The sequence below is a fragment of the Anas platyrhynchos genome, chromosome 1, assembly GCF_047663525.1.
Source record: "Anas platyrhynchos isolate ZD024472 breed Pekin duck chromosome 1, IASCAAS_PekinDuck_T2T, whole genome shotgun sequence".
Classification (NCBI taxonomy): domain Eukaryota; kingdom Metazoa; phylum Chordata; class Aves; order Anseriformes; family Anatidae; genus Anas; species Anas platyrhynchos.
The window spans coordinates 56,405,596-56,427,687 of NC_092587.1; the positions used below are offsets into that span (position 1 = coordinate 56,405,596).

A 22,092-nucleotide genomic window follows, 5' to 3' on the forward strand; every position below is an offset into this window, starting at 1 on the left:
TCCATAAATCTCGGCTTACAGTGGGAGACAAAAGGTGAGGCGATGGTAGGTCTGCAGTCGGGAGCAAGGAGGGTCCTGTCATTTGTTCATTGTCTCACTCTTCCTGAGTGATGAGGAACGCCTGCATCAAAGGACCCTTTCATGGCTGCAGGGCGAGTTCCACACCTCGTGGATTAACGTCAGCAGTGAGCAGATCAGTGGCTGATTCAGCACAGATGTGTGAAAGTTGTATTCTTTCTCCACTGAAGATAGAGGGGAAAATGTACAGTCCCTCTTCCCTTTTCCTTTAATCTGAATGGACTTGAGCTACCCCTCAGTCGTGCCTTTCTCTGCCCATTCAGCCAAGCGCCCTGGTTTCCATTCTGTTCTGATTGGTAATGGGTATTGTGGAGGATGAGTTAATCTGTTACCAGATGCAGCACAACTGGAGGTGACGCCAAAGGAAGAGGAACAGAGCAAACTTCCTCCGTTTTTCCTTCACACTGAATGCAAGAACCTTTACCAGGGAGCAAGGGGATACGGCTATGATCTCACACGTTACTAGCAGAAGCTCAAAAAAAAAAAAAAAAAAAAAAAAAAAGGCATCCTATACTGGCATAGTTCAACTGATTTTAACTCAGTTTGTAGCAAGAGCAACAGGTAGCACACGGGGCGGGTCAGTGCTCTTCTGAAGGGGAGGCATGCAGTATGGATGAATGTCCTTGGACCCCACTGAGACTGCCCAGAAAGAAGGACTTCAATCGCATATCAGAGGCAGCGATGACAGCCACGCAGAGCGGGCAGGAAGCAGGGAGGTGTTGAATGTACAGATGTGAATCCATATTGTATGTACGGCTCATGAACACGTGCCCTGAGCAAGACCTGTGGCAGACCGGTGGCTGAGGGACTGCCCCACATTCTTCCCATCTCCCAGTATCTGCAGCAGTGATTGTAAGCAATGCTTAAAGCCAGCTGAAAGAGGAAAATGAGCTCGCACCACACCAGCCAGGGAGGAAGAGCTCTCCCTAGACACCTAGCTGAGGACTGGGAGGAACGTGCTGAGTGAAAAGGTTCTGCAGTGCACAGAAAGGCTCTCAGTTCAAGTTCACTTGCCATCTGAGTGCGTATAAAGGGGAAGGAGGGATGGAGACCTGCTCAGTGTAGATAAATCCTTAGTATGGGTATAACAGAAGACACTAATCTGGTCTCATATCTCACTGCATAGCAGTGGAAGGTGTACCTTCCACAGCAGTGTAATTCTCTCTCCCACTGCTCAAACAAAATGATCTACTGCTGGGAAAGAAAAAAGAAAAAAAAATCCATATGATCCATAGTCACTTTTGTTTCAAGGAATTTATTTTGCCAAAGCAGCAGCAGCACAAAGAGCACAGACCTGCCTCATGGAACAGGAAGGAGCATGCTAGAAAGGGGAATTTTTACTTCATCTGAAATTGCTTTCCCCATCCGGAATAAATCTTCACCAATGATCATATATAATGTCAATAGTGACTTAGCCTAGGGGGGTAGTATAGCGTTAGCTGTGCATGGCTGTAAGCAAATAGCACCACGGAGAGTTGGCTGGAGGAAGCAAAATCTTATTCCCAGTGAACACGAGAGCATTTCCTTCTCCTCCCTGCAGAGACAGAACCCAGCTCCTCAACTTCGACAATGCCTCCTACTCCCCCAATGTGTTTCCACTAGTATCACTGTGATTACACTTTTTTTTTTTCTTTGAAAATATAGTCTGAAGGCAGATAGAGCCACTCAGTTCTATCCTGAGACAAGTCCTCAGAGGAGGAGGGAGATGCTAATGCCAGAAAATAAAATATTCCGTCAGGCATTAGTGAAAAGGAGGAGGGAGGGCAGCTTGTAAAGCCATGCCTATGGCTGCGTGGAAGGGATCATTCTCAAAGGACTCCTTTAATCAGATTCCGCAGAAGATAGGCTCTCTCTCTGTAATTCACTCCATACCATATTCAAGGGCCATATGCGCTGGTCATGTGGAGATTTACAGTCTCAAATTTACTGGCCTCGGAGACTCTCAAAGAATTGTGCAAGAAATCAAGTTCTATGATAACCGAGGCCTCACGCTGCCGTGCTTTCTACAGACTGCTTCAAGCTCAAGATAGGACCCCTCTAGGGCTTTGTAAGCCCTTTTGGGGAAGAGGGAAGGAGAGAAAAGGGGCAGCTGCTGATCATTGCCATATGTGAGAAGCATCCCTGTCTGCACGTGGGTGTGATGTCCGTGTTATCAGCGAGTCCGAGCTCCAAATAGGCCCCGTTTCCTGTTTGTAGTCAGCAGCTTGCTGCTGGAGCAGCAATCCCATGTCACACTGGACTGGAGTTACAAAAGAGCAGAACGGGTGGGGGAAATCCTCTAGAATAGCAGGGATGTGAGCCAGCAGTCCTCAGAGGCAGCAGAGCAAGTGGGAGTTTAGCAAACAACCATTTTCTGTCTCTTTTCCTCAGAGACCTCAGCAAATCCAGTTCTCAGAGCTCATTTTAGCTGTTTGTGGCTGGCCTGTTCCTAATGTCCCTTTCCAATCTCTCACACACACTGAACCTTGGGATACTCTCTGTGGGCTGACAGATGACATAAAAACCTCTAATCTGCAGGTCAAATATCAAAAATGAAGTGGGATCAGGAAACTGGTAGCACAATTTGTGTTTTTTTCCAAATAAGGGAGATACGTTCATATTGCGAGTTCTTAGCATACCAGGTCTGTGTGTGTTTTTTTAAGAACCATATGAGAGGAATGACTTATTTTTGAAAACTTTATGGTAACCACCGAAGATATTACCATCCCATGGACACTGCCTTTCCTATGCAGACTATGACAGACGTGCTTTCATTCCTTACTAGCACTGCTCTCCTGGAGGAAAACCAAAACCACATTGTCCCAAGCACTGTGCTCATGAGTAACAGGCAGAGTGCGTCCCTGCCAAAGGGCACAGAGTACACATTAGAGAGGGTTCAAAACGAACACAGCAGCAATAAAGCTGCGATGCCAGGAGTGAATGAGCTTGCTGTGTGCGGTGTTCATACCGTAGGCGTGATGTTCACAGAAGTCTGAGTCTTACCTGCTTGGCGCTCCTGCGCTGATGTGCTGCCAATGTTCTCCCACCCATAACATTTGCCCTACAGTCTGTGATGAATCTGATGTCCGGAGGCACTACAGGACACGGAAAGAAGGTAAAAGGTTTGGGATGATTCATCTCAACCAAATTTAGCCATAAACTTGAAGCAACAGGTGGGTCTGTGCCTTCCCCTAAATCTCTTGTGACTTCATTCCCTGATCTCCCCTCCTCTTACCCATACAAATCTGCAGAGGATTCTCTGCGGGCTCAAAGTATTTGCTCAGAGTGATATATCTGTGCGACTGGGGACAGTACAAGGGCCTATGAACCCCTAAGGGATCTGGAAGAGAACCTGCCTGTATAAGAAAACAAAGTCCAGGGCCTGAATATCAGCTCAGGACCCTTATTTTCACTAGACAGATTTAAGAAAGCTTTGAGTCAGGTGAGGAATCCTTAAAAGACCTCGGTCCTGGGAAGCTGACTGGCAGCAGAAGGCAGTTATTATTGCCCTCAAGGACCGGAGAGCACTAGTCCTTGAGCTGACAGGGGGCAGATTTCTGTTATTAGTTGGGCAGGTTGCCCTAGTTTGGTGTTGGACTGGAAACAAGAGGCTGACGAGGACTTCTTGGACGAGACTGCCTGGAGCTGGCAGGAAGCAGCAGTCTGTCTGCATGAAAACCAGACCTAGGGAGCTGGCTGCCCACGGCTCTTCTCCATGCCCCGCAGGTTTTTCCCAGGTGTGGTTGTGCTGCACAAGGAGCTATTTTCCACTCTACAGAGACCCAGCCACTGGCAATCGTAGCAAGCATCACTGGTAGCAGAGGTGTAGCACAGCCAGGCTGCTCGGAGAAGCCCAGCAGTGAGCGGAGCACGTGTAGGGGCGCAGGGGGCATCTCAGGTTGGCTCTGGCTTCCCACAGACTCCCTGCGAGCTCTGCAGATGCCTGAAGATCCTCTCCATTTTGAAGAGCAAAGTGGGCAGCTTGTTTCACTTTCAGAACGTGATGAATCCTGTCCAAGCCAAAGGAATGAAAGGGGGGAAGCCTCCCTCCCACGCACAACCTACAGGTTTTCCTAATAATCCCTGGACGGATGGACCCGGTCATGTGAGTCCTTGAAACTCTAGCCACTTTGGAGGAGCCACGGGTGTGGTGCCATGGATGTGGCCAGCTATATGCGTTGCCCTTTACAGACAAGCTCACTGTCCTCCAAAGTCTGAGTATCAACAAAACCCTTCCTGTGGGGATTTCTAGCTCTGCCTGAGCCAGCTGCAAATTCCTTTGAGGCTAAAGACTAAGAAAACTGGAATCATGGGAGGACCTTGGTACAGTCCCAAAACCATTTCCACTGATCCTTCCCAAAAATACGGTTTCTCTGACCCAGGAATGCTAGCTCTGTAACAATGGCAAAGCTGAAGTCCTAGACCATTGGCATTAACTAGTATTAGCTCATTATTTCTGTGCACTCTGTCTGTCTCGTCTAATATGAAAATCATTCATGTGATTTTGAGAGATGTCTCCCTCTGGGAAAGGGCCTTTTTGTTCTTTCTTGTGTAGCACCTGGCACAAAAGGGATGCTAGCATTTGAGAGGGGTGCTACCTCCATATAAACGAATGAGGTTAGTGGGACTCCTAGCTTCTGTTTACCACTTCATTTTTGAGTTAATTATTTTTGAGTGAATAGTCGTAAAGCAGCTGAGTTATCACAGCAAAGCTAGAAGCTGTTTCAGCCAGGAAATGGTGAGAAGGGGGGAAAGCAGAAGTTGGTGAATAAATTATAGCGCAGCGGAACAGAAGCCAGGAGCTGGTATGAAGCAGCTGAAGCAGGCGGTGGCAGAAAGGTAACTACATACACAGAGAGCTCCTCATTCAGTGCCAGCAGAGCTGGAGGAAAACCGTGTTTGCTCCAAGGCAGGTGAAAGCACAATCCTTCAAAGCCAGGCCAGCCAGCCGCCCTGACCACAGGACCAGCTGCTGCCTTGCTTGCCAGACCTCCTGTTTTTGTGCTCTGTCCCCTCCAATCTGTCTGTGTATGGAAGGGGTGCCCACCAGTTGTCACCCTCTGCATGAACCAGCTGAAAAGTTTGGCTCCCCTACTTTGACAGGTTTCCTGCACGATATTTGTCCTTCCTCGCACGACGTGCTTTCTTTTGTCAATACTCGCAGACTTCCCCTTTTAAACGGGGAGGTTCTGCGGGGACGTACCACCTCTTGGAGTGAAGGCATTCCCCAAAAGCCTTCCCCGTGATGTTGTGTCCCCAGCTGTCAACACTCTTCTCTCCAAGGAAGGAGAACGCATACCAGGCCTCCCTCCCCTGCCTGCGGTGTCTCCAAAGCATTAAAGGCTCCAGCAAGCAGCCAGCCAAAATAGCCACCAGCATTCAGGGAAGGGCATGTCAAGGGTGGGAAGGATGAGTGGCTACGCCGCATTGTGTTCCAGGCACATTTGGCAGGTGGTCCGCAGGGGACTATTAGGTGCTGGTGTGTGTTTGGGCAGCTTCTGGGCGACTTGTACTCACGCTGCTGATGGAGGGAAGGCAAAATGATGCGGCTGCTCCTACAGGCTCTCCTCCTTCTCACTGTTTTGTCAGCAAACCCTGGGCAGAGCAGAGCACCTAGCCCCACATCACACCACTTAAACACCCAAACTTCTCTTTCCTCTTCCTACCTGCCACAGCAGCAGGGCGGGGGGGTCAGAGAAGTCTTCCCCCCAGGGCAAGAAAAAAAAAGGCAGATGAAGAGCAGCCAGTGCACTCATGCTCTTCGTTGTGTCCTAGGCCAGACCCCACAGACCCACAAACCCCACAGACCCATCATGATTGTGCTGGCGTGAAGCACACACAGGCATGAAGGGGGGAAGGCTGTCGGGCCTGTTCCCAGCGCCGGGGCAGCCCTTTGACAGGACTAGACTTTTTTTTTCTCCCCTCCAAGAGAGAGGGTGGTCAACACCACCCCTAAACTCACCTCCACCCCCAAACAGCTGCTTTGCCAAAGGGTGGAGAACCAGACCTCCTGATTGAGGGTGGAGCAGCTTGAAGGGGAGGAAAGCAGTGACTTCACTTACATTAAGTAACAGCAGAGCAGGGTGTGCGTCACTCTGAAAAACAAGATTTTGGGTGGAGGCAGGAGCTCTCTGCAGCATCTCGCACATGGAGCCTTCCCCTCTGTGGGAAAGCAGCAGGACACGCCATTCTGAAGGGGCAACTCGCGAAGTCAGACACCTTAATAACCTCGCTTAAGGAGATCCAGCAAGAAAAGTGAGGCAAAAGGGGCCTTGAGATTTTCTTCCAGCAGGGATAGAGGAGTGTGGCACCAGATCAAGTCCGTGTGAATGGAACAGCATGGGGATAAATTGAAGTCTGTGTGAATAAGATGAGGGTGAAGAACGGGGCTGGAGGCAGCGCTGCGGCAGGCCCTCAGGCAGGGCGAGGCCGGGCAGGGCAGCAGCAGGGCAGGGACGGCCGCCTGCTCTGCCTGGAAGCTGGGCAGCCTTGGCTGGGGCATGGCACCGCCACAGCCCCAAACACCCCACGGCCCGCTCTGAGTCAGGTCACTGGGCCAGGCTCTGTAAGGGATCTCGTCCCTTAACGCTGGTTATTGTGTGAGTGGGGCAGTGCTGGCAGTTCTGAGACCAGTGAGGCCTCCTGCCCTGGCTGGGGAGCGCTGTGTGGACAGGGCTGAGCTCCTCCAGCACGTATGACCTGTACCAAAGACCAGGTTGCAGTGCTTAGACTTGTGCTGGAACTCACGTGAGTTATTTTCTGTCTGGCTCCTACACACCTTCACATACCGCAACCCACACGTGGTGAGATGCAGGCAAGAATTCAGGCTCCGCTTAGCAGTAAAAAAATTGCTACGCTGTCAGACCTTCAGTCTCTTTATCTATCTTTATCACGAAAATATAAATCGAAGCCCCAGTTTTGTGGTACCAAGCTCCCAACGGTTCCTCATGCAGACTTTCCCTAGAGACTCACCAAATCTGCAAAGAACTCAGACAAAACAATAAGCCAGTTTCCTCACTCCTGCATCAAGTGTATAAGAGAGGGGAAAGAGAAAAAATGAAGGAAGCAAAAAGTGTACCTTTTCAGCCAGACCTTGACTGGCAGCAGCAAAGGCAGAGCTCAATTTCTAAAGGTCACCAATAAACATAATTTTGTGTTCCCACTCCCCACCTGAGAAAATTAAACTGAGTATTCACAGAGCTCTACTTTCTTGCTTCCAAATAATAAATAGCTTAGCAGAACAGCGCTGTTTTGGAGAAAAAGAACAAAGGAACATAAAATAACAGGCATCCACCAGGATCCCTTTCCTAAGAGGTACTTAGCAAAGCTCGCTCTCAGTGCTTGCTGAAGCACCGCTACAGCAGACCATTGCTTCTCCCTGCTCTAGAAACAGTCAGCACAGCCAATGGTTTGGGGCTACCACCAAAATTCATATTATCCTCATTTTTATGATGACATTATTTTTGTATCTTACACAAATCCTCCCACGTGTGATAACAGGTAAAAATTAAATTTGTGGGTATTAGACCTACCTCTAGGCTTTTTCAGCTCCTTTTCTCTCCAACATAGGCCAGCAAAGCAGTCCTTCCTTTCTAGCACTTAACCCTTCTGGGTCTCCTTGCTGGCAGGTCAAAAAGGAGAGAAAGGAAAACTCGTATTCAAGTTTTTTGTGTCTTGTGGTCAGCCTCGGCATCTCACCAAAAGGATAAGGATATTCTATATATCCTTACATATCCTATATATGCCTCAAGACAATGCCGTTCATAACAATTTAAGATCCTAGTGTTGTATCCGTGCTGCAGGTGAATGAACTCAGGCTAAGAGATGCCAATGAGCTTCTGACCCATTCCCAAGCTTTACTGCCCCCTCTCTGTTTTCTTAGGGCAGGCGAAATTCCCTCCGCAGACCGGGGCATTAGTAACACTAATGACGGGATGTATCATCCCTGCCTGCTGAGCGTGATTCACAGAGTCAACATGGCCCCAGCAGCTGAGAGGAACAATGCGGCGTGTTCTGTTACACTTTTTTGGCTACGCCATCGCTGGAGCCCAGAGCAAGGGCAGTGATGTCATGGCCATAGGCTTAATGTGTGAGTAACGCGTCCAGCACTACAAGCTCCCTGTGATCTCTTACTTCCACATTAATATAACTTAGGGCATATACACACAATTAGTTGCCAGAGCCAAGAATAAGTCATTTGGAAGAGATTATTTTATTTTAGGCTTTTAACAAGAATGCTTCTCGGTCCCAACAGGCTCGTTCTGGAGAGGTAGTACCTAGCTAAATGTCGAGCTATATAATTTAGTCAAGACCTCGGCTTTAAAGACAAAAGTTTGGAATGTAGAAATGGGCAGACTAGAATCCCACTAAGAAATAGCTTACATTTTTTCTGACAATTAGACATTGTTGTAAGTATTTACATAAAAAAAAAAAAAAAAGAAAAGTAAGAAAAAGCAGCTCTGAGGCAAAGAAAGAAATTATTCCCAGCCATTTTCAAGAAAATTACTTTGAAGCCTTTCGTGCACTTGTGTTTGAACAAAGCTTTTCTCCATTTAGCTTCTGAGTGGAGAAGGGAGGGGGTTATTCCTTCCTCTCAAAAATGTGTTATGTGTATTTAGTGGCCTGTCAAAAGAACCGGCGCAGGAGGGGGCGTAGGGGCTAAGCATATAGCGACATTGTAATCGGAGGCCAGTCAGCGGGTCACGCAGGCAAGCTCGTACTAGCTCTAAGCTATCTCATGCGTGTGCTGATAACCATAGGCATGGAGTTCAGGGTGAGCCATTAGCCAGCGCACTGCCCCGGGGACCAGGCAGGTTTTGTAGCCTGAGCTCAGAGCTGCCACAGCTACGCTGCCGGTAGCACCCAGCTCAGGTAGCCCCAAGTCAGCATGGATGGGGCCGCATAAGCTGCTGTCAGCTCTCTTGGTGCAGCAGGGTGACTGGTCCCTGCTTTATAAAGCTCTTCCCTGATGCACTGCCAGGTGGTTGCAGGTATCTCAGGTGGCAAGGCTTGGAGTTGTCCTCTGTTTCGGGCACAGGATTACGCCAGGATTCCTTTGCCCAGCGAAACAGGGGAAGCCCTGGGAATTCGTAACATGAAATCTTATCTCAAGAGAAAAACAAAGCAGAGGCTTCTGTGTAGAGGCTTGTTGAACTACGCATTCCTCTAATAGTTTCCCAACGCTTTGCTGCGTGTTCCCAACAGGCTGGAGGCTTTATCTCCTGGGCAGGCTGGGGCTGGAGTACTGCCAGCCTCCCTGGGGACCGGCTTTGGCCCTGTAGATGCCTGTGCCTCTGCAGTGGGCTGTGGATTGGCGGAAGCTGGTACAAAGCTGCCTGTCCGATTAAATTTGTTGTTCTGCGAAAGGATTTAGCTTTGTTTGCTGGTTATTACTGAAGAAAAAATCCTAAGCTGCTGCTTTAACCTGTGTTAAACCTTTCAGGGGGTGAAAGAATCTGGCTCCTTTCCTTCCACGATGTAAACATGGAGGAGAAACCTAAGAGAAGGTGCTAAAAAAAATTAAAAGAAAAAAAAATAATTAAAAAAAAGTTTTAAAATACTGTTTTGATTACAGCCTTTTTTACCTTACAATAAAAATAGAATAGTTATTTTTAAATTTCCTGGGCTAAAAGGCTGCTACATCAGAAGCAGTACTGAAGTTGGCTTCCGAAATAAATCTGATGGGTCATTAGCCACCATCGCAAACACGCTCCAGCTCCCACACATACCTGCTGTCTCCTTGGGAATGTGCTAGTAAGCCATCAAGAAGAGTTTGTAGAATATAAAGTTGAGGGGAGATGTTTGAGACTTTCGTATTTCATAATTCAATCCTGTACAAACACACCAAAGGCAGCCAAATCAAATAAACAACTTATTCCAAAACAAGATATCTGTACACAAGATTTGCTCTGGTTTAATTGAGTTTATGGCTGACTATTAGTTAAAACAATAAAATGTTATCTGTAGAGAAAATTTCAGGTCAGCAGGGACTCGTAGGCTACAAAAGATGACTGTGAACGTATAGCGTGAGCACAAGAACTTCTGAACTACTGCTACAATTGCAGGAAAGGCCCTTACAAAGGCTGCTTCTAAAGTTTTAATTTCCCTTGTGTGAGACCTGCAAGGTAGATCGTTTCTCTCACAGGATTCCTGCCTCCTTTCTTCAATTAGCAAATTAGCATCTCATGCTTTGTTTTATCCTTCTGCTCAGTAGATAGACCTGGATCGTCTTTAGTACACAGGATTTAAACCACGCTCCGAGAGCAGAATTACTAAAACCCACTTTGAGTTCAAGGCTTTCGGTGAGATACCATATCTAGCTGCTTCAGAAACATCAGCAAATTTGTTTTCACAGCACTGCCGTGGGTATCGTGTATCTTGTAGACAAGAGGCTGCCTACTGAAAACAGTAGAGGCAAAAGATTTGGAGTACCTGATACAGAATGACAAGGACTTGGGTTTTCACAGTTCCTAGCATGCTGCAGCACTTTATATTCCAAGCACAAAACCCAGCTGCAGTTGTGAGCTCTCAGTCCCTTTGCAAGCCGGCTGTGGTTCAACCTTCTGGGGCTCCAGCTGTAGCATTGCTCCAAAGACTTGCACCCTGCCACCAGAGCCCACACCTTCCTACCCTTGCCCTGCAGCACATCCACACACTGTTTTGCAGGGCTGTTCTGCAAACAGGATTGGGAAAATGATTTATATTAAAAATAATCCTTCTGTGCTACCTGCTTTCCTTAACGCACGAGGCAGGGGCTAATGCAGAGAACTGTTTTGATGCTTTCACAGCCTCAGAGCGGTTCCCTCCTGCCCGTGGAGCCAGGGAGCACCCTGAGGAAACAGTCTGTGCACTTGGAAATGAAGGCTGCATCATAACCCATCTGCACAAACGTCGCCTGGGTAACTTTAATCCCGGATTTCCTAACTTTTTGAGCACTCGAGTCCATAGCCATTGCAGTTTTTCTGCAGGCTTTTTGTGTGTGATATGTGTTCTCGTTTCAAGTAAGCTGGAGCATAAGAAGAATGAGTAAGGGAGGAGATAGCTATCTGGGCAATGCCAAGGTGTGGAAAAAATGCTTGTTCCTTCATCTTTATGCAAGAGTATTTGGAGATAGAATTTGGAATAATTGCCAGCAAAGGTTCCCCACTCACAGAAGCTTGTTGTTGTTAACAGCAGAGTTGAACTGGGTGTTGGTAACTCACAGAAAACCTTCCCCATGCAAAGTGCTCCCTTCTATTGAGAGTGAGATGGTTGCTGTGATGTTCAGCTCAGTGTTCTTCCTATCCCATGACCACTGCAAACAGGGAAATCAGTAACTTTGTTGGATGTGCACAAGCATGCATGATGGGCTTTGCTGCCTAGCACTGCCTAGCAAGTTCCTTTTCTCTTGTAAGCAGAATTACATAAAGGAGGTTCCTCTTCAAGTATTGCCATCACTAGCTCAATCACTGAGTTTCACCTGCTCATTATTTCACCTTTAGTGCAGATTTGCATGACTGGAGCAGCACAGAGACAACTGTTAGAGGGGCCAAAACCTGGCACAGAAAGATTAGTTACTGTGAAGTACACTAAAATAATAGTCTCATACTCCATCTGGGTCATCCTTAAAATTGTCTTTTCTGGCTTCCTTTCTTTTGCCACATCAGATCTAAGCGCCTTGATTTCAGCTTTTCTGTTCAGAATGTGTCTTTCTATTCCCACTACTACCCCAATCTACCTTTGGCTTGTTTGTTTGATTACAAATTCCCTCTCTGGTTTACACTTTTCTTTGTGCTGCTTCCCCATTTCCAGAATCCATGGGACAGACTCAGCCATGGCCTAATAAGGGTCCCATACAGCAGAAAGTCATTGTGGGGCATGGAGTATTGAGGCAAAGTGAGAGCAAACCATATTCTGGAAGATTATCTGCCATTAGCAGAGGTGATGAACGTCCATGCTAATCCAGCAGCATACCAGTCCTACCTGTTCTGAGCCCTGACACTTCTTGTAGAGTACCAACAGCAGTTTTGGGGAGGCACAACCAACAGTCCTTTCCTCAGACAAATTCCTACTGGGTGGTAGCCACATCACCAAAAAGGAATCATCACACACAGAGTTTTCATGCTTTTTCTACCTGGAACAGGTAGCTCTTATTTCCCACACAATAAACAGCATTCTCATTCCCTTAAAAGCCTTGACCAAGTTTTCCACACCACTTGCAGCATGGATTTTCTCATTACCATACCTGTTCTTACAGTCTGCAAGATACTGAAAGACAAGCTTGATACTTAGGTTTCCTCTAATAACCTCTTCTCCACAGGTATTTTGGTGTTAGTGATAGTAATGACCATAAATATAATAATGATAATATAAGGAGTAATGATTACTATAAGGTGAGTGGTAGAATTACTCTTGAAATCAGGCTTAAATTTGAACAAAATGCAGTAATATCCCTTCTGGAGAAGCCAGAAGCACTCTCCTCTTGCAGGATGAAAGGAACTGAGGAATGTGCTGGCTGGCACTGAATCCCTGTCCTCTTGGGCCTTTAATGGGTTTCCTGCTCCTGTAGGTTCAAAGAGCAATTACAGTCTCCGGCAAAAGTACAGCAAATGGAAAACAGATTCTTTGGCTCCCCCTGAAATGCCAAGAGAATAAGTAACCAAAAGATGCAGGACTTGAAGTCACTTTATTGCAGTAGTTTATTGAGCTGAAGGGAAATTTCCCTCCCTGTATCCCTGAGGCTGGAGGAAGTCCCAAACACAGGAGCTGGGTGGTAGGAACCCAGTGGCAAACCCATGTTCACACCCATCTCCTTGGAGGGGCTCATAGGGGGGCCAAGGGGGCCAAAAGATAATCCTGGACCGCTGCAGACTGCACAGCAAGCTGCCTCTGGGGTCCAGCTCCTTCACCTCTCTGCTGGGGGGTTGTTTAGTGCCTTTGAATTGTCCGTCAGAGAGGAACAAAAGCAAGGCCTGGGGAAAAGGGGAGGACAGCAAGGGCAGGGCAGCTTCCTTCTTGACAGGAAGTCATTATGAGGGTATATGGAAGTATATTTCCAGCACAATGCAGCTGGATAAGCAGATGGAGGCTGAGGAACCAGCCTTAGATATCAGGAGCCTGACAGTGGCAACGCTTGCTACCTCACCCAGGGATAACAGCCTGTGCAGAGCAGGAAAGCCATAAAAACAAACAATGGGATATGGAAGAAAAAGGGAAGGGCCCAGGTCATTCAGACCCAGGATAATCCATTCAGAGAGCTGCTGGATGTATGCACCACAGCGGGTTAATACTCTGGTTTTTCATCAAGAGAAAGTAGTGGGCATGAGCGCTGTGAGCTGCATACTAATCTCTTGTGAGGGCCTGCGTAGGCCACACAAGATGGCCTCCAACAGGGCAACGCGGCCCAAGTGCTTCTGCAGGGGTCTGCGCAATCAAGCACTGAAGGCTAAAAGCAAAATCCATGGGTAAAGCAGGACTGGATTTAGGACTGGAGCAGCACATTTCTTTTTTTTAAATTTATTTGATAAAATAAAAGTATAGTCCAGGGTTAATGAACAGGAGGTAGTAAGCATACATTGTGTCTATAAAAGACAGTTCTCATCTCTTACACCTGGCTCTGAAAATGCTTTCCCATGATCAGCAACACCTGCAGCATTAACGCACCACAGCACTGGCATGTTGTGAGTGAGGCTTCTCTTCCATCCCCGAAAAGAGCTGGGGCTGAACCAGTAGGTTTCTGATTTAGTATTCAGTAAACTACGCTGTACAGGAGAAACTAAATAAGCCTGCCTAAAGTAAAAAGCCCTGCGGGTTGCTTTGCATCATGTTTCATTTCTACCTCAGATTACTTGAGATTAAATCGTACCACTGATGGCAGAGAGAAATAGCTAGTAAGGCAGCACATCAGCAATAATCCCAATTTTGTGCTTGAACAAGGATGCCCGGTATCCAGTGACGGTACAAGTAGGTCACCCAGCTGGCTTCACAACCAGAGAAACTTCTGCATTCAAACTCAGCTTCAGGCACCATTCTGTTGTATGGCACAAGGATGGGATGTAGCTCAACTCTGCAGTTTCTCAGGTGTACGGGGGAAACTGTACACTCATAATTACACAACTGTGACGCAATAATTGCTGAGGATTTCCTTGGTCATCTTGTATTACAAATTGATGCTTCCTCTAGTTTTCCTTACTGTCTACAGAGGAAGAAGGGATCCATTCTCTCCTTACCATATGTATGTGTAATTCCCCTTAAGCTAACAGGAACCAACAAGAAATTGGACCCTAAAGAGGAGGGGTGAGGAAGAGATGAATGAATAAAAGACCCCTTCATAAGAGCTCTGACCTAGATGTGTGGGGTGTTTTTTGTCTCTGACCTCCTGCTGACAGACATGGACTACAGGCATAGAGTTTGGATATAAAATCTCTGAATCCAGAGCCATGCACATTTGGAGAGGGAGCATTTTTGGTTTGGCCCCCTCTTCGCACCATAAAGGATTTGCAGCCAAAGCAAATCTAAAGACAAATTGATATAATTTGTTGACCTTTTGAAACTATTCCAATCTATCTGGGGTGGCAGGGAGAAGGCTGTTGTAATTAAATGTTATGAAGTAATGCCAAATATTTCTCCTAGAAGGGGATCTTTTGAGTCAACAGGTTTGGACAACACAAGGTGAAAGTGACCTTTTCCTGCTACAATTTGATTGGGTCTCTAGACACAAAAGCAGAATGGGACAGAAAAAACAACTTTGGAGCTTCCAGTACAAGAAAGCCACTTTGTCCTCCATGAATGCTTAGTTCTAGTTTGAACATGGTCTTTCCTTTATCATCCCCATACAGCCACACGCAGTCTTTCTGATGAATCAATATGAATGGATTCCAGAAAATTCCTCCAGTGCTGCTTTAGAAAAGTCTAGTAATGGTAAAGCTCTATTACTTTCTGGACTCTTCACTGCCAAGGCTGAAACAAAGGACTTCTAGGTTGGCTGAAAATCAGCTGGACCACCAGACTGAAAAGGTAACGATGATCAAAGACTTGGCTTTGCTCACAGCAGTAATAAGTTATGTACTCCAGAGGTTGGTCCTGTGGTCCCTGCAGTTCAATCATCATGAACGACCTGTATAACATGGAAGCACACCCTCAGCCTGTCTGTGGAAGATGCAAACTTTACAACAGCTGGCTGATATAAATATATACGCATAACATTATCTTCAGCTGAGAGGGACGTCATACACCTAAGGACTGGGCCAACAGAAACCTCATTAAGTCCAGTAAAGAGAAATACAAAGCTGTGCACCTGAGGTGGAATAATTCCCTCCATCCCTACAAGCTGGGAGCCAACAGACCAACAGCCCTGCAAAGGAGCAGGAGGTTACAGTGGCTACCAGCCTGAATGAGCTGGCAGGGCATTGTCACTGTAAGGCAACTGTGTACTGTGCTACAGGAGAAGGAGCATGGCTGACAGATTTGGAAGTTATTTTCCCTGTTGTCTGGCACTGGTTGAGTATGCATTTGACACACTGTCCAGCCTGAAGCCTCTCTACTGCAGAGGGATGTGAAAACTGGAGGATGTCCAGATGAAATCTACCACAATGGTCAGAGGTCTGGAACACATCAGCAATGGTATGTTGAGGGATCTTGGCTTGTGTAGGCAGGTGAAAGGAAGGCTCATCTAATAGCCTACAACTACCTGAAGGGTAATTATACAAACATAACAGATCCACATTCTCTTCAGTGTGATCAGATGATATTGCACAAAAGAATGGCTGCAAATTGCAGCCTGGGACATTAAACTAGCCATTAATAAAAACATTTCCTATGAGGGTAGTGCAGCATGAACGCAGTGGTCACATAATATTCAGTTTTGGAGGTATTCAAGACAGGTATTCAAAGTTAGAGCTAACCCGATCGTGTGGCACTAGTACTTTGGTGAACAGGTGCTCAATGGAAGTAATATTGGGATCAGCCACACAATCAACATGTCTCTAACTGGTCTTGGTCAGAGACAGCCTCACCAGGGAGTAAGGAGGGATTTTAACCACTTACACTTAACAAGCCAAGTTTTATTGGCAAGCTCAGATACATTCCTTATGAGCAGAGGCACATTTTACATTTTATTATTGGTCCTGACAATCTATAGAGACATTTCCAGAGGTAGCCAGCCAGCCAGAATGAAAAGTTGCTGCCCCAGAGATCCCAAAGCAAAAGGCCAATTGGCTTCAAATGTTTTGCCATCTAAAACATCTTGAGACCCATGCCTATGTCCCATACTAATGCAATAAAGTTCACTTATTCAGGTGTCAGGAACAGAAGAATCATTCCTTCACTCTGACAGCTAAAATGCTAAAGCTATGCTGTCTTTTTACCAGCCTATTTTCTTTATCACAGACTATCCTGTGAGAATTCCAGCTACATACAAAGAACAATGACAGCCAACTATCTCCACTCTGGCAACAGTCAGCTCACAGCCCACATTTGAGTCAATGACCTCTTAACTGAAGAGAGAGACGAGCAGTATCAAAGGAAAACCCAAACCCAAAGTGTTACATCCTCACAAAGAATGCGATGATTTTACTCCACTGTTCATGACTAATAAATCACAAGGATTCAGTGAACCACCAGTTAATTTGTAATAATATTTGTGAAACAGAAGAGGGACAGTCTTGTGGTTAAGGCTGGACTGACACTCAGGATGTCTGGGTCCAATTCCTAGCGCAGATTTTCCTTTGTAAGCACTGTCAGGCCGCTTCAGCTCTCATCCTCAGTTCCTTGCCTATAAAGTTTTCCCTTTCTTTGACTTTTTGTCTGTCTGATCTGTTTTAGTTCTGAAATATTTCTGTAGTTTCTGACATCCAGGAAAGTAGAAAATATAACACACATGATGTAATGAATTGTGCTGTGAGCTGCAAATAGCTCTAAAATAGCCCCCAGGCTGTACGTATTCACTTCAGCCAGCTGACAAACATATATTTGAAGAAACCAGCCTGGACAAGTGAATGGTTAGCAAATGGAGACTACATTCAGAAGTAATTGTTCATAATGAATTCTGCTAAATGCCTGCTGCTACTGTTACCATTGAAATCAGTACCAGCACAGATATTTTTACTCACATTTCATGTAAACTCGATTTAAGTGATGGCACAGTGTTGATATCACCTTACAACAACAAAGTTGTTTTTTTTCAGACCACCAAACGTGGAACAGGAATTTTATGTTTGACGTTTTTGTTTGTGTTTTTTTTTTTTTCTTTATAAATTGCAACATTCAGATGCTTATCAGTAATGTCTCCCAGGGGTGATACCTCCAACTTTCAACATGAAATAGTTTTAAAATTGAACCTAGCACTGATTAGGTTGATTTCTAGCCTGAAATTTTTAGAGGTCGATTAAAACATCAAGATACAAAAACAAACATAGACATAATTATCTCTGTCTTGCTGCTTAATTTCAGAAGAACTGTCTAAGCACCAGTAGGCCTAGATTGAAATAAATAAAATCAAGTATAATCAGTTGACATTTTATTAACTTGACTCTTTGGACCCAAGACTGAAAACACATGGATCCCAAAGTATTAAAAAAAAAAAAAAAAAATAGTTCTACCTGCAGAGTTCTACAACATTACAAACATGTTAAAAACTGTCCAGAAAAGCACACATTAATACACAAAGGGGATTTAATTCATAAATAATGCCAGAGTCATGCACATGTCTGGAATTTTTGAGAGAATGAGGATATCTATGGAAGGGGATACTAAAACCCTGACAGAAAAAGAAGACTGACAATAGAGGCTTCTGAATTCCTATCAGAAATGCAGTAATGGTGAAAACCATGATATAAGGCATACAAGTTTTCACACTAACAAAGAAAAGTAAGACAAAGTGCACTAAGTCCAGCAATCCAGTCAGGTGAACCAGCTTTTTCCCACATTGAAAATAATCTTTGTGCAAGCTAGGCATCCTTCATTCATAACTGGGCTAAACTGTGGGTTGGAGTTAGTGGGACAGTGCCTGTTCTGGGAAACAGAATGAGCTGGAAAGGTCTTGAACAGTATAAAAGGACAGCAGGACCAAAGAACCCAGGAGCTTTGCCCTCTGCAGAAGACAATAATGTCTGAATGGAAAAGAGCTGCACATGCATTAGCTCTGCCTGCGACACCCAGAACAATACCGTGGCGTGCACTTGTCATAATGCTGGTCATTGTGCCCAGCAAATTGTGGCTGTTCATTATATTCCACTCTGAATGCAGTACTACTACCAAATTCAGGGGTCTGCTTTTCACGTAGCTCTGTGTAGTTAAAAACCACAAATCCTGAGGGACAAAGGAGTAAGTCCCTAGGAATTCTTCAGAATTAGTGGTGGGAGGTGATAGTCTCGATGAGTTTCCCAAGACTTGCTGCAAGGGGCTGAGGAAGGCTCACTGAGCCTTTGACTGAGCACTCTGAACTCTGGAGAAATCTAGAAATAACACAATTTTTCCAGTGTTACCAAAATCTGCAAGGGCTTCTCAGTTGACTGCTTTTCTGCATCTTAAGAGCGGATGAGGACTTTTTCCCTGAAGTCTCTGGAAGCCATTAGGAAGGTAAATATCCATTGAAAGTACCATCTCCTCCTTGTCACAGTTTAGTTATGTTCAGAAATGAAGTTACCCCTAGCCATTAACCATCCCTACAGGTAACTGCAGCTGGCCACCTGTCTTGACTTTGATGGACACTTCTATTCTTCAGTAACACCTATGCTTTAACAAGAACATACACAGCCTAGAGGCATATATATAATCCATTCGGTCCACAGAAAAGACTTTTTTTTTTTTTTTTTTTTTTTTAAATAAGCTACTGCAATCCACCTCCTAGACTGGATTTTCACTTCCCAAGTGTGACAGCTATTGCCTAAGATGAGGGTGTTCCACTCTTCCTTTGCACATCAAGTAGTACTGGTTTGCCCAGCTTATCACCTATAATTCAAAACTACAGTATCACTCCTCTTTATATAAGGACTTTAAAAAAAGTCCTTATATATAAGGACTTTTAAAAAAGCCTTAAGTGCTCCCATGATAAAACCTAATGCTTCAGCTGAACAGACCAACGCTTAACTACTTCTGTTCAGTTCCTTTGCTGGTGGTGGCAGGGGACACTACCCCAGCCAGTCCCCCTCTCTGCAGCAGATGATGAGACAGGTTTGCTACCCCTGTCAAACTTCAGCTCACAGATGAAAACCTACCTCAAATACAGATGTTACATTACACGACCCTTATTTGTTGGAAATTGGGCAGAGTACGTATACCACTTTCACAAAGCTTACAAGCAGCTTCTGTTCTTGCACCAGCTTTTGAAAAACGCTTATCAAGGCTGTCATCAAACATAAGACCCTACTCCTTTCATTCCTAGGCTGACCATTTATGCTCCCCAACTGATTTTAAGTCCAATTCCTCAAATATCAGAGCAGTATCAGAAGATAAACAAACAGAGCAGAGGACCAAGACAGGGAACGGCCTCGCCCAGCTAGCAATTAGTCATCAGAAATTAGGCTCTGTCAGAGCAGCATTGTTTTGGCTCAGGCTCTGAAATATACAATAAGGCAGTCTGGTCAGTGGTAGGCCTTCATCCCACCTCAAATGTAAACACATGAGGCTTCTTTTTTTAACCACAAGTTTAGGAAAGCAACAAGAGCTCTTGGCAAGCAACTGGAGATTACTTAGAGGCTGCTGGCATGCTCCTCGGGCTGTCATCTTATGCCCTGAGTGGTTCTGGGTGCACACACACTGAGTCACACATACACACAGAGCTACTAGTCACCAAACCTTTGTTTTGGCTGAAAAAAAAAAATAAATTAGTTATTTTTGGCTGGAGAGTTCTCCTTCCCTCCCTTGCTACAGCTGCTTGTGTCTCCTGCTGTCAAGGCAGCCTCTCCCTCTGGAGAACCTGACGTCCAAACTCCTCGATAAGTCTGTCAGGGAGCACCAAGAGCTGGGCTGCTCCTTCAAGGGCGGTGAACCAGGAGCCATGTGGGAGCCTTGCCAGCCAGGCCGCAGCCTCAGAGGGCTAGAGAAATGTGAACAGGACAGACCCTAAGATGGTGCCCAGGTCCATTCAAAAGTTCAGATCAAAAGACGGAATTATCTTGATGAGGAAAATCTAAGGTCAAACCAGGAAGTCAATATGTAGGTCACGGATAGGATCAGGTCCAGCGATCACCAGGCAGGTCTAGACAGGGACAAAAATAAGCCAAGAGACCAGTCCATAGCTTGAAGTCCAGGTCAAGCAGCTCCACAGCCAGGCAGGGTCATAGCTATATCTATACTGGAAACCACCACTCCTCCAAAATAGCTCATGTACGGAGACAAAGCCCAGGGCTGAGCTTACACAGAGTTCCGGGGCCCCATGGGTGTGGGCTCTAGGTGAGGATTATCAGGGTCATTAGTGCCATTAGTGGCTCAGGGCCCTGACAAAACCAGAGGCTCCATGTGGTCTGGGATCATCTTGTATTTACACACTGTCTTCTTGGTGTTAGCTTCTTACCCACATGGTAACTGACACCTCTCCTTCAACATGATCTATTTTTCTAATTTACTTCCCTCTCTAGCCCCTGCTTTGACAATTTTACCTCTCTAAATCCAGACATGGACATCCCATTGGCTTTCCCCTTCACCATTTTCCAGTCTTTCTCTGTGAGTTGTATTAGACCTGCAAATGGTTGGGAATAAGATGCTAGTTTTTATGTAATTTAGACAGATTTCTTCCCAGAGTAGGTTCAAAGGAGATACATGTGAATTAATGTCACGCTGCAGTTATATATTTTACTATATTCCATTTTCTTTTCTGCTTATAAAATGAGAGATATTGCCAGGCTAAAAACTTGAGATTGGTTTGGAAATGCCAGAATTGGGGTTGATTGTACAACTTTATTTGCCTCCTTTATGCTTATGTATCTATGTGCCAGTCCTTGATCGCTGGATCACATGCTGTTTTTTATCACAAGATTTCTGCCTTATTTAATACCGTTCTTACTGAATTAGCTCGTATCTCCTCATATTTCTTGTCCATTTTTCTCCTGCTATTCAGCTTCTGCCTTGAAGTGAGAATTCTTTTACCCACAAGCATTTCAGTGGTTCTCATCACTGAAATTTCACAAACAATAATCAATGCATACTCACATCTCTTCCAGATAAGGAGAGATTATCAGCCTCGTTTTCTAGATTAAAAAAAAAAAAACTGAACAAGTAAGAGATTAAGTTCAAAAGTATATAGTATATTTGAATGTCTTAAATGAGATACCTTAGACCCTATTTTTTTCTGCCTGTGTAGCACTATTTAACATTTTATATAATCATAGAGAAGTTTTTCACTGACATCAGCTGCAACCATGACTGCCTGGCACTTGGATTAGCAACGATAAGGGCTGTTAGGTCACAGTCTGACTTCCTGGATTTTACATTGTATATACATTTCACTCAGTTAACCCCATAATTAGTCCAATAATTCAGGATCAACCAAAGTATAAAGCAAGTAGTTCAGGAAAAAGCAGCCAGTCTCAATTTAAAGACCTCATGAGATAAAGAGCTGATGATTTGCTTGGGTTGATTTTTCTGGGGTGATTAATTACTCTCACTGTTAAAGCTTATGCCAAATTTCTTGTCTGAATCTGCCTAGCTTCAGCTCACAGACATAGATTCTTATTTTACTTTTCTCCACTGCATTAAAGAATCTTTTTACACCTCATATTTACTCCTCAGGAAGGTATTTGAATCCTGTATTCAAATCACTTGTCAAAAAGCTTTGTAAGCACCTCTTTGGATAAACATATTCTTCAGATTTTAAATAATTTCAGTTGCTCTTTTTCACACCATCTCCAATTTTTAAGTATTTCTTCTTTTTTTTTATATGTAAACACCAGACCAAGATGTCATTTTCGGGGGTTAATTGCAGCACGATATAAAAATTGCAAATCAGTTTCCAGTGTTTCAATTTAAAAAGGCACTTTTTTTTTTTTTTTTTTTTTTTGAGGGACAAAAACCTACTTCCTACAGAGAAGTGTGATTCAAGTGATTTTCTCAGCATTTCAT

General features: G+C 45.1%; 1 protein-coding gene and 1 long non-coding RNA gene across 5 annotated transcripts in view; one reads left to right on the top strand and one right to left on the bottom strand.

Moving 5' to 3' along the window:
• The window catches only part of SYN3 (synapsin III), a 189,523-nt gene that overhangs the window by 111,377 nt on the left and 56,054 nt on the right, over nt 1-22,092 (top strand). The window lies entirely within an intron of this gene.
• LOC119715638 (uncharacterized) overlaps nt 1-22,092 on the bottom strand; it is a 67,424-nt gene that overhangs the window by 6,034 nt on the left and 39,298 nt on the right. For 2 of the 4 annotated variants that reach the window (XR_005262903.2, XR_005262901.2), the window contains exon 2: nt 3,061-3,152. This is a non-coding gene — a long non-coding RNA (uncharacterized lncRNA). The other 2 variants (XR_005262902.2, XR_011809445.1) reach the window with 2 other exon arrangements.